The 12,612-nt window shown below is 33.1% G+C and overlaps 1 protein-coding gene across 4 annotated transcripts in view; it reads right to left on the reverse strand.

Moving 5' to 3' along the window:
- The window catches only part of LOC105204516 (neo-calmodulin), an 85,152-nt gene that overhangs the window by 57,707 nt on the left and 14,833 nt on the right, over positions 1-12,612 (reverse strand). The window contains exon 1 of one of the 4 annotated variants that reach the window (XM_026138271.2): positions 7,028-7,096. The exons of 2 other annotated variants lie outside the window; for them this stretch is intronic. The gene's annotated coding sequence lies outside the window, so the exon portion shown is untranslated. Of the gene's footprint in view, positions 1-7,027; positions 7,097-12,612 lie in introns of those variants that run through there. One more of the 4 variants, XM_011173607.3, reaches the window with a different exon arrangement.

Consider the following 12,612-nt stretch of genomic DNA (forward strand, 5'->3'; position numbering starts at 1 on the left):
ATAAACTGAAAGGGAGATTTTGTTTTTTTCTTTTTTTTTGTTTCTCCAACTTCCTCAGTTCACGTCCTTGAAACTCTGTTCGCCGATCTTGCGTTTGAAGCGCGAAGTTACTGGAATATTTACTCTTACAAATTTTAACGAATAATGACGTCTCATTAAATCCGTGCCTGCAAGTTATCACTAATAAATGCGCCATTTGGCATGAAACAAAATTTGCGTTGCACATGATATCGATGAAAACGATAATTTTTTTCTTTTTTCTTTTTTTTTCAATTTGGTTGGAAATCGAGATAACGAAATTTCGAAGCTAATCCAATTTATAAAATGAAGTTTATTGCTTCGCTTGTATAAAGGTAGTGGAACGAGTGGCCGTTGTCAGATATATCCAGAAATAATCCCGAGGGAGCTAAGCGTGTAACAAAACGCTGAAATTGCGTATTCGCGTACGGACGCACGCGGATTCGCGGAAATACGAATTTCAAACGTAACCGAATCTCCGTGCCATAGCCGCGATACGCCAAGTTGCGTAAACTTTTCCGAATGACATTTCCACTGTTATCCCATAAAGCCAGGGAGAAATCCCGCCGAGAGGGACGAGAGAAATTGAGACGTGTAGCGCGTTACCGATGCTAAGCATCAATAGACAGGAAATCATTTTATACGTTCCTCTGCCCCCTTCCCCCTCCCTCTCCTCACCAACGAACGAGATTCTCGTCGCTCTTGCAAATCGAAAACGTTCAATTCCTCGTGCTCCTCGACCTATCTTCGCTACTCTCGTGGGAACTTGGTGTACGAGTAGTATTGATCATTCCCAGGCTGCAGCCCCCTTCTACCCTCCTCGGTCCCCGGCGTCCTCCGACCATCATTCCGCGTCCTCCGACCTCCGATCTCTGACCTCCGACCTCTGTACCTAAATTCTCCCTCCCCCCTTCCACCCCCCCTCCCCACAGACTGCATCGCGAAACTCTGTCCTTGCCTTCTCCCCCCTCCTCCACGCCCTCTTGGACTTTCGACGTTGCGATATCACGTTTGATGCATTTTTTTTAAGAGATCTGTACCTTTCCATGTCACTAAGTCAGAGTCTTGAAAGAGACCGTGCAAAACATTTTTTTTATTTTAAATCGCGAACCAAACAGAACTTTGCAGCACATTACTTATGATAAAGCCAAATTTGCCTTACAATTCGACTTTGATTAAAATAAATCAATCGAGAAATAATTACTTTGTAACTCGATGTACATATCATAAACATATCACAATATGATACTACGATATTCACCACCGAACGTAATTTAATTTGTCCACAAATTCAAGGAACCAACGCGAATTATCGGAACAAGATTTAAAAGGTGGAAGATTTCCAACGATAGTTAAAGCTATCGTACAGTATTAATACATATTGCAGCCTATCTCGTACGAAACGACTTTTTACGGGGGCCAGGTAGCACACACAAGTCGAAAAAAGAGAGCGAGAGAGAGAGAGAGAGAGTCCACCAAATTTATACCTGTTGCCAATAATATTCCATAAAGAAACGGGTACGCCCATCATAATTCTCGGACACGTTTGGCGACGCGTGACACGTCGCCGATCGCAGTTCAACATCGCGATCAGCAACATCTCGCTCGCCGACAAAGTCCCGCGGCACTAGAGAATATTTACATACAGATGAAAAACTGGAATTGTGCATACATATGCGCGTACGTAAGTGCGCGCGCACAATTATCCAGGTTCACGTCCTACTTACGATATCGAACTGCACGAGAGTTGGCCGTCCCGCAAAACGTTTCTGCCATTGACCGTTCACGATCGCGATTACGAATTGCAGTGCCCCGCTAGATTGCCCAGTACCATTGCCCTAGATAATATTCATCACGTCTCACAAATTTTCCAACCGTGTAACATCAAGTTCTTTTATTCGGCAATCCAATTTTTGATCTCGGCGACGCACGGTCTATTCAAATTTAATAAATACGCTTACGTTACGCTGCGCGCATAGCACCTATGAATGTTATTACAGATGCAGCACTATGAAAAACGATATGCTATCTGATATCTAATATCTAAAAATTGCAGCGAATTGATACAAGTCAGAAGTCGCAAGTCATATAAATCGCACGTCGTAAGTCAGAATGTCATTTTTCCTACGGCTATTATTGATTTTTGTTAAATTTGGAAGATCGGAGATAACGCGAGCGTCGTTAGAAACGAACATTCTAGGTATCTCTTCGGGCCAATTCTTGCGATATCTTTCTTCCCGCGGCAGGCACGTGGAAAACACTGATAAGTTTTCTACGAATACGTACAAATGTTTGCCAGATCGATCGAATATTAAATGAAAATGCGAGCTTGAATATCGCGGATACAGAATTTTGCTATTTGTCGCTCCAGTTAACCCGCTGAAAAGCATACCGTAGAAATGCCATGCATTTATTTTGCATTGCCGCTTTGTGAACCGACGACGTCTGTCAAAGCGCGTTTCTTTTCTCGGTCATTATTTCACCATTTATTCGCACGATAGATGGAAAACGAACAACGTGAAATTTATCATTCACTGCGGCGAGACGTCGAGTATCGCGCGTTGATTAATTGAATTGAAATTCGTATTATCGCATTCACATCAAGAACGCGAATTATTTCCGCGGCAATACACGAGGACGATATCATTTGTTATCGAGATACAGGCAAAAAAACGATACATCAATTTAAAAAAGGAAAAAGACTATGAAATCTCAACATCAATGAACCGAGAGAAGCACAAAAGGGCGATCAATCGCTTGTAAACCGCTCATCAATACCGAACAACAAAAATCTCGGTTAATAAAGCTCGACTATGAACTATTGTTATTGGCTAAACGAATCGACGAACAAAATTTGAAATTACAATAAAAAGATAGAATGATATAACATACGTGAATATTTCATAATCATTTAAATATATAAATGAGATATAAATAACTTTTTGCTTAATAAAATGTATAATTACTAGATATTTGTAATAATAAAGGAAATTATAAAAGGCGGAAACGCTTTTTAAAAGTGTCTGCTAAATATTATCAATATTTTAAACTTTGATATTAATAATGTAATATAATTTATATTATAAAAATTTATACACTTAAGATATATAATGTTTTCACAAAAACTTTTTCTTTATTAATTAATAGTTTAGTTAATAATAGTAATGTATATTTCAATAAATGTAATATAATTTATATTATAAACATTTATACACTTAAAATATATGTTTTCACAAAAACTTTCTCTTTATTAGTTAATATCAGTTTAGTTAATAATAATAGTAATATGTGTTTCAATATATCTCTTTTGTTATTAATTCACATACTTATTTTATACTTGTACGGACAAAAAATAGAAGAAAGTCACAAATACTGGCATAACTTTTTAAAGTGGCATCCTCTTATTTCTCGAAAACTAAACATTACAGTGTATTTAGACTGAAAAGAATATGATCTGCTTAGATAATTAAACTAATTAAAGAAATAAAACCCTATAGTTCATATATTCATAGCTTTTTTTCTACGTAAAAACGAATTTTTGGAAAACGACAATAAAATTTGCACGATTCTCTTTTGCAAACTGCATAGTTTAAACAATAGCAAGTATATTATTGATGATATTAAATCATTTTATATATTTATAGATTCCTAAAACAGTTCTGTTTACATTTTCTCTTTCATATTTTCTACGTAATGCGGTTTGGAACATAAAATCGCTGTGCAGCATAAACTGGTACACCTCTTCGAAAATAAATAATGACTACGAAATCTTCAACTACAATATTGACAAATGTTTCATCAATTTTTTCACAGTTTTTTTAATACTTTAAAATGGGAAAAATAGCGTTGCACGAGACAAATTTATATATATACTAATAAATTTTAATTTGATAAATAATTGTTGTATTTAATACGTAAATATATATTTTCTTACTTAATTTATCAATTTATTATATAGTTAATTTCTTCTTTACGAGACCGCGCCTGAATTCTGCTATAATAACTTACTGTGCCAGTTTTAGGATCAACTTCTATTACAAAATACAAAATAATATTATAAAAACTGCTACACAGTCTGTTAGAAGACAGTTTATATTCACGTTTTTAAAGTTTTATTGTTAGCTTGTTAGCTTTTATTTTAAAAAAATATTACTCAAAAACAAAGCAGTGTGCCAGTATTGATGACTTTCTCTTATAATTAAAATATTAAATCTTAATTCACGTCATATTGTCAATTATTATTTCACTCAAATTAACTAGACATATTTTACATGAAATTGAATTCATCTCGTGAGAATTGCTGGAATTTACTGACCGAGCAACAAATAATAATTCGTAGACTTTTCATTAGTTGTTCACGCGATTCCCCTGAAATTTTCAAGCGAGATATAATCGTATATAATTTAGTTAATTAACATTTCACTATATGTAACGTGCATGCAATTTAATTCCATTTAATCTTTAGCAACATAAAAATTGTAATGTTAGTTTATATTTCGCGTTAACCTTGAAGCCATAGTTTTTACTTAAACAACGATGTTTGCAAGTACTCGCAATATAGCCAAGTCCTCATTACGGTAATGTAGCTTCTAATTTTTGCGGTTTCACGTAACACGGTGGAAAACGTTCCAATTTATCGTCATTACACTTGAATGAGCAAAAAAACTAGATATTTTGTAAAATCAAAACTTTCGCTCGTTAAAATCCTCAAAGCTCATTTCGAAAAAATTACATTAATGATATTTCCGGCAAAAATCAAGCGTCACGTACCATGGATTGAAACGATAATGAAGCATGTGTTTCCTTCTCGGAAAAAATTACACAATCTTATTTAAAATGGGGAAGAGTGAGATTAAAAATAATACTGATAAGTTGTCACAGCCACATAAAAAAATGGTATGAACAAGATATAAAAGTATTAAAATATAGAAATTTGTTATACGGCAGTCATTACAAATTTCTATCCTTTTTTTTGCGCTTTCATTTTGTTCATAACATTTTTTTATATAAATGTTACAACTTACTCCGGTTTCTCTTACACCCCAATCTCCCTTCCGTGCATTCGAAGTATCGTGTGCAAACAGTTCTATCAATTGTGTTCAAAATAATAACGAACTCAATCTTAAATGGTTTTTATTAAATTATTACACGCGTAATTATTTGATATGCACGATTAGATCGTGATGGCAATTTATTAATTATCTAAACGACATGCAAATTATTTCATCAAAATCATAGCTAAATAAGTAGAAAAAAGATAACATAATACAAAGAAGGTTTTATTAGAAAATACTATTTATTAAGTATTTTATGCTCACAAATAAACATATCTTTGTGTTACTCGCCGAATAATAAATATTGAAACTCAGTACACTTGTATAGCAGTCAAAAGACACGTATTTTTATCGGCAAACATGTTTAAGGAGTAAAATCAGCTTTCAAAAATCGGCTACATATTTTCATTTTTCGACTACAACTTCTGAAACATGATAGCATAATTTCACAAATGTACAAATTATGTAGACTTTATTTCGATTTTAAAATAAAAATTAATATTTTCTAACTAAAAAACAAAAATTTAGTCGATTTTCAAGGGCTGATTTTACTTGTTAAACATGCTCGGTCGCCAAGAAAAAAACCTATCATTTTTGTCTACTTTACAAGTTTACAGAATTTCGATAAATATAGCAAATAACGTATAAAAGTAAATTCACTTGTCAACATATCTGTCAATACACGTCCGTAATCTTCGTGAAAAATACCGAAAAATAATTTATTAGAGAACAGATCCATTTCGTAAAAATGTAAATTTCACAGATAACTGTACCTTTATATTATATGAGAATCACGAATACTGAGTATCTCTCTTAAGTGTCCCCCGTGAAATGTCAAACCGAGCTCGCGTTTATTTTATGAGTCAACTATTATTCCACGGTGCATCGTATGGATACAAATTTTGCGGCCGTATCTCGTTCGTTTATGTCCTAAACTCTAAAGCATCGTATTTAATGATAAATATCGTCTAACGTCGTCTAATGTTCGTCTAACGACTCTAAACTGTCTCTTAATTTTAATGAAATATTTCCATCACAAAATTTGATATTCTCCAACAGCAGTCGAATTTCTTGAAACAGATGAACACAGAATTGCAGAATGCAATTTTAAACACATTTACATTATCATAAGCATCGAGTTAATTTTTACAATATAAAAACTTTGAAATGTGTATTTAATAATAGAAGGTCTCTTGAAGAAGAAGAAGATACATTTTAGTTGCCTAAATTATCAAACATTATATAAAAAAAAAAAAAATCTTACACCGAGAAAACAGTTGGAAAAAATATAAAGAAGAGTTGCGAGCAATATGTAATACTCATTGTCAGATCGGTGGAAAAAAGTAGTATCGAGGTCAGTGAATCCCGTATAAGAGTCTTATAGGAGAACGATCTATCCCTTATTAAAAACATCATTCCCAGTGATAACAATTAGAATGAAAAGATACACATAACAGGGCAAGCGTGATAAAGAGGAGAGAGTAGTCAGAAGGAAAGACAGGAACGGGGGGACACCGTGCTCTCTTCGTGAAACAACTCACTGGCCACTGGTCGGAGGTACGCGATCGGCTCGTCCGGCGGAAACGAGTTGCCGGTCGTCGACGGCGACGACCAACGTAAGGACACTCGCAATCCGCGATCCCCCGCGATCGTCCTCGACGCGGGCCGACGGGGCTGCCGACGCCGCCGATGGTACTCGGTACCCGCCATTTTTGAGGAAATCACAGAAACCGCCGGCGGCGGACTTGGCGAACTCCGCGGCCGCGGTCTGGTCGCGGAAGCGAAAACCACCGTCGTCGTCGTCGTCGTCGTCGTCGCGCCGCATATCGGCCACGTAAGATCGAAGGCGCGTCGCATCGCGTTGCGTCGCGAAGCACGAACGAAACGCGCGATTGCAGCGAGTCATCCCATTCATAGACGATAGCGATTGTCGTGCGTACTGCGGACTTACGTACTCGTCGTTGAGCAGATGGTCTGTGACTGACACCCTCGATCCACCACGCGCCCTCGCGCAGCCAATGCTGCGAATTCCAGGCGGTCGCTCGCGCGCAGGTCCATGCACCCGCACCCGCACCCTCGCCCTCGCCCGCACTCTCGCCCTCGCCCACATGCGATAGTCTTTTCTTCCTTGCTCCTGCCGATTCGCCACTTCCTCTTCGACTTTACCCTCTCATTCCACAAGATTGGGGCACTGAGAGCCCTACATTTTTATCCCGTCCTAAACTTTCGCTCGTGGCCTATTTCGGGTGTGCTAAAGTTCCGTTCTCTTATAATCTCTCGGTCTTTGTTATTTTTCCTACGCGAGATCGTAAAAATTCACATACGCTACAATAAAATGCGATACAATATAATTGTCTCACATAACACATTTATATAAAATTTCCTTTTATCTCTGAAGAATTATATTATTGTTCTTACAAGAGACCAATCACAATTGTTCAAAACCAATTCGATTTGCCTTGAAATATGTTGTTAGACACAATCTACGAGACGCGTATTTTTTTTTATATCGACCTAATTTGAAATTTGAGAAGTGAGATAACGTATCAAAGGCTTATGTTTAATTTAAATTATCGAATGGTAAGATATACAGGCAAACAAATTTATTTTAGAGAAAAATTTTATGTAATTTTAGTTTTGTGTGTAATTTATAACTGTGTACTTAGATTTTTCGAAATACATTTAGTCCCCATAACTGTAAAGGTAAAACTTATTTTCTAAATAAAACTATATTCCTTAATTTCAAATTGAACTAATATAAAAAAATATGTCTTATATTTTTGTGTTTAACATATTAAAAGAATTATTTATTAAAAAAATTTACATTCTTTAAAACATGTATTCCTAACTAAATTGATTTTAATTTACATTATTTTAGCTTTAAAATTTTTAATTTATTTAAAAACCTTGAAAAATTTTTTTTATTAAATTAAAAAGAACAATGTCCGGGATTGAATAATTAACGTATTTAAATTTTAAAAATAATATTCAAAAAATCTGAATATTTTTAACACTCTTTCAGATCAACACGATGTCTAAAATACTTAAATAAGAATACTTGGAATAATTATAAATTGTTAAACACAGACATTTGTAGTATAATATTTAATGTACTGTAATGTTAAAACATTTTGTTTTTATTTCATAATCAAATTTTGGTTCTGAATCATATTTAAAATATTATTTCATCATTACTTTATAAAAACGTGATTGAGAAGGCTGTGCCTTTTATTCTGTGTGGTTTTTTAATTAGAAGAAATAAAACTTCGCCGCGTTCATCGACAATACCGCGTATTGCTCGGTCAATCTCATATATTACAAAGCTTTAGTTGGTCGAATAAAAGAACTCGTTATTTAAAACAAAGAGATAATTTTTCACTGCAAATAAATAATTTACTTACATTTACAAAACAATTTATTTAGATCTTTATGAAACAAATAAATACGCCGTAGTACTCCTATTAGCCCTAGCTTAATTACTATTGAAACAAATTTTTATTTTACCTCAATTTTTGTATTTAAAAAAATCCATTTTTTTCTTTTACAAAAAAAGTCTTTATTTTTGACGTTAGAACATTTCAAATCAAAGAGATACTTTTTAAATAAAAGAAAAACTCAAATAAAAAACAAATCTTTATATATATTTAAAAAAATATTACTTTAAAAATGCATAAGTATTTTCTTAAATCTAACAAATGTTTCTTTTACTTAAGAAAAAATTCATTCAAAGAAGTACATTTTATTTTAATAAATATTTTCTCACTGCAACATATTTCAGAATTGAATCGAATCGAAGAGTTGTGTTCCTTGTTAGAAAGAAGACTTATACGAGAATTGTATGTCCTCTAAGTTCGGTTTTATCTCAATGATTTACTTATTAGGGTAGACCGAGGCGAATCGAATGACTATAAGTTTAAAAACAATGGCAGTTGTGATTAGTTTTTTTTATTTTATATGATCTGTTTTATCATGCTAGCTATTAATTCCGTACGTTTACTTTGTAGCGGAAATAATAGATAACAATTCTACATTGCGTGTAATTTAGTATTGGTTAATGATACAAGCGCAGAGATTCTGAATGTGCAAAGAAATTTTGCCTCTCATATAAAAATCACGATCCTAATTTCGATAAATTTTGTGAGTTTGTAACGAAAAGACTTAATAGCTTTTTTAAAAAGTTTATTAATTCATTTTCATTTCTTTTAGAATTTATTTCTCTTAAACTGATGATCCGCTTCGCCCCTAATGTTGGAGGGAATCGAACAATTTCCTTTTCTTGATTTTTTTCAATAAGGAATTCCACGTACACGTATTATTTTATTATACAAAACTCAAGTCAAAAATGTAAAGTTAAAGAATTGATATTAAAATTTAATGACAAAATTAGTTTTTTAATATTTTTTATCTTTGAAGGAAAATTAATCTGACTGACCTCGATCTACCTTATTTAATAGATCGAGACTAGAAAAATCAAGGGGGTAACCACTAGTTAAAATGTTGTCTCAGGATTACATGATTTCATATGATTTCATCCGATTATGATTTCATCTGATTACATAATGATTTTTCGTGATTGCATATGTAATTATCAGATTTGTTGTGATTAAAAATTTGTTGCGATTTTATTTGATTAAAACCATTATTACTGATTGTTAACTTCTCTCAAGTAAAATTAAATTGAGGCATAACCACATAGAAAATAGATATGCACTCGATTGCTGACTTTAAGATTTTATTGAAGTTTATAACAGTTGGTAAAAAAATCTTCTTAAAAAAACCGTCATAAAAATTTTTGATGACTTTTTTTTTAGAAATGACAAAAATTGATTACAAAAGCTAAAAGCTCACACTGATTTCATAATTATTTTCATAATGATTACGCATAATTTCCATTGATTACACAAAAATCCAAAATGATTTCTGCTGATTACATATGTGTCACATTTCATTGTGATTTCTAGTGATTTCATATGATTTCATTATGATTTCTGATTTCATGATTACATCTGATTGCAAAATGATTACACGAGAATTTCATAAGAATTTCATAATGATTTCATATGATTTCATCTGATTACAAATGATTTCGTAAAGATTTCATAATGATTTCGGGGACACTGTCCCACGATTACATAAAGTGGTTACCCCTTCGACAAAAGTAGCTTCTATATCAATATTCATTATCAGCTACGTGTTTGTTCTATCGCCTCCTCTGCAATTTCTCAGTTACCTCGTCGTAAATCTTTTTCTTACGTCTATGCGGCAAGTTTGCGTTGATGTAATGGAACGTTCCTTGCCATACTCGATTTTTCTGTTACATTTTGCAACATTCTTTCTTCATTAAGCTCTTTCCTCTTCATCTCTGTCTTTCCGCATTACGTTTCTCTTGTTTAGAGTCTCGCAAACGATTTTTCATTTGAATTATACATAAATATAGGTAGATATATAAAATTCTGTTCAACAAGAATATATTTTCCCTCGGCGCAATAATGTGTCGCATAAATAATTCACGCGTACGAATGACGGCCACGATGAATAGAGCACGCGAGAGAACGATTGTTCAAGAAAAATTGAAAACACTATCAATGATCGAGAGCGTCGAGCACAATGCGCTTTGTATCGCGGCGGGGTGAAGTTCCGAGGAGTTACCGCGCGCCGGCCTTTGTGAATCTTTCATTGTTAAGTATCGGCAGGTGTCAAACGAGCTATCGCGACACACGTTACGTAAATTACTTGCGAGAGTCCTTTCGTTTCTCCCTTGTTCTCGCAACCGTGTCTGAACGGTGATAAACGCGTTTCATCCCCACTAAACGTTCTTGGAGGAGACCATTCCGACGCGGTTGGCGTCGTTAATCGCCCTTCGTGGCCGCCACAGCTCGACGGTTGAGAAAATCCTCGCGGCGAGAGGAGACGTATCGCGCTCTTGACATTTCACTTTGCATAGTTGCTTTGTCTCCTTGCGATGTGGACCACTCGTTATCGAGTTTTTCTCCCTATTCAATTCTCATTTTGTGAAAGCAGCGTTGACGAACCGTGAAAGAGAACCGCCGTCTGCTAAAATGGCTGAATAAAGCACATCCCTTTCAGCTTTACATAATATATTAATTCGCTGCCAATGTAACGTATATGTAATTAAACTGTAGTAATAGAACAGTAAGAATTTGTTTATTAAAAAATTGTTAAAATGTCGAGAATTGAATTATATTTCATTGTTTAAAATTGTCTTCTTTCATTTCTTGAAAATTTTTTGAACCAACTTGCAGCATTTATCTAGGAAAAACATTTTTATATCCAATTATATACAGAGTGTTCATTAATGATTGTATCCACTTTTTACCATAGGAGCATAATTTACCGACGGATATGTATTTCTAACATATTATTATATTAGAAATGACAAATGCGTGCTTCTATGATAAAACATGGGGACAACCATTAATGAACACCCTGTATAAAATGTATAATTATATACATTTTATATAAATCATATATAAAATTGTATGAAAATTATAGAATAATTATACATCTGTAAAAAATTTTTTCTAGGGCAATTCATTAAACGTTTATGCACTTTTCTCTTTTAAGATGGTTAGACTACGCGATAATCAACGACAGACTTAAACATATCTCTAAATTTAAAAAAAATATGTACATCGTTATGTAAAATTTAAAAATAAACAATACATTATTATTAAATATTAAATCATAATGAAATAAATTAATTAAAAAGAAGAAACTTATACGTGTCACATATCGAAAAAAACCTTGTCGTTCTTTAAAATGCGACGTTACGTGCTAGACTTTCTCCAGTTGAGAAAATTTATAAAATCAAGATTTTTATTGATTCAAACTTTAATATCATACAATAAATATTTGTGGTCTTGTTACACATGCTTTTTCATGAATTCAACGAGACTCGTTTTTCATTAACTCCTTGAATGCGATTTCGATACTATATGAAAATTTGTGTCGTATCACGCATACTTACGTTTCAACACTTGAAAATCTCAAGAAACGGAAAAAAAATTTTATTTTACTCCTTTCAAAAGGATCATAAAGATAAATGACAATATAAACTATAATCTTAAAATTTTTATTGAAATACTATAATTTTTATTGAAATAATATCAAATTGCATATAAGAATGACAAACATTTTTTACAATTTAATCTCTTTTACTTTTCTTCCAACTTCTTGAATCCATAATTTTTACTACAAATCATTCAAATAGTAATTATATTAAATATATTCAAAATAATAGACAAAATTATTTACTATATTTTAATATTTGTCAGTAAAAAGATAGGAATTTTTTAGCATTTCACCTTTATATCTCATTTACCTTTATATCTTTTTTCCAGATACTCCATCAGAGTTTCGAAAAAAGCCACTTTTTTTTATCTCTCAATATTAGTTACGATCTAAAAATTTTGATTAGAACCCAAGTTACAAAAATTTTTAACAAAAAAAAATTTTTATGGAAAAACGCATAGGAGCTTGCAGGAAAACTCAATAAATTCATACAGTAAATAAATATAAT

The sequence above is a fragment of the Solenopsis invicta genome, chromosome 11 (assembly GCF_016802725.1).
Source record: "Solenopsis invicta isolate M01_SB chromosome 11, UNIL_Sinv_3.0, whole genome shotgun sequence".
NCBI classification, from domain to species: Eukaryota; Metazoa; Arthropoda; class Insecta; order Hymenoptera; family Formicidae; genus Solenopsis; species Solenopsis invicta.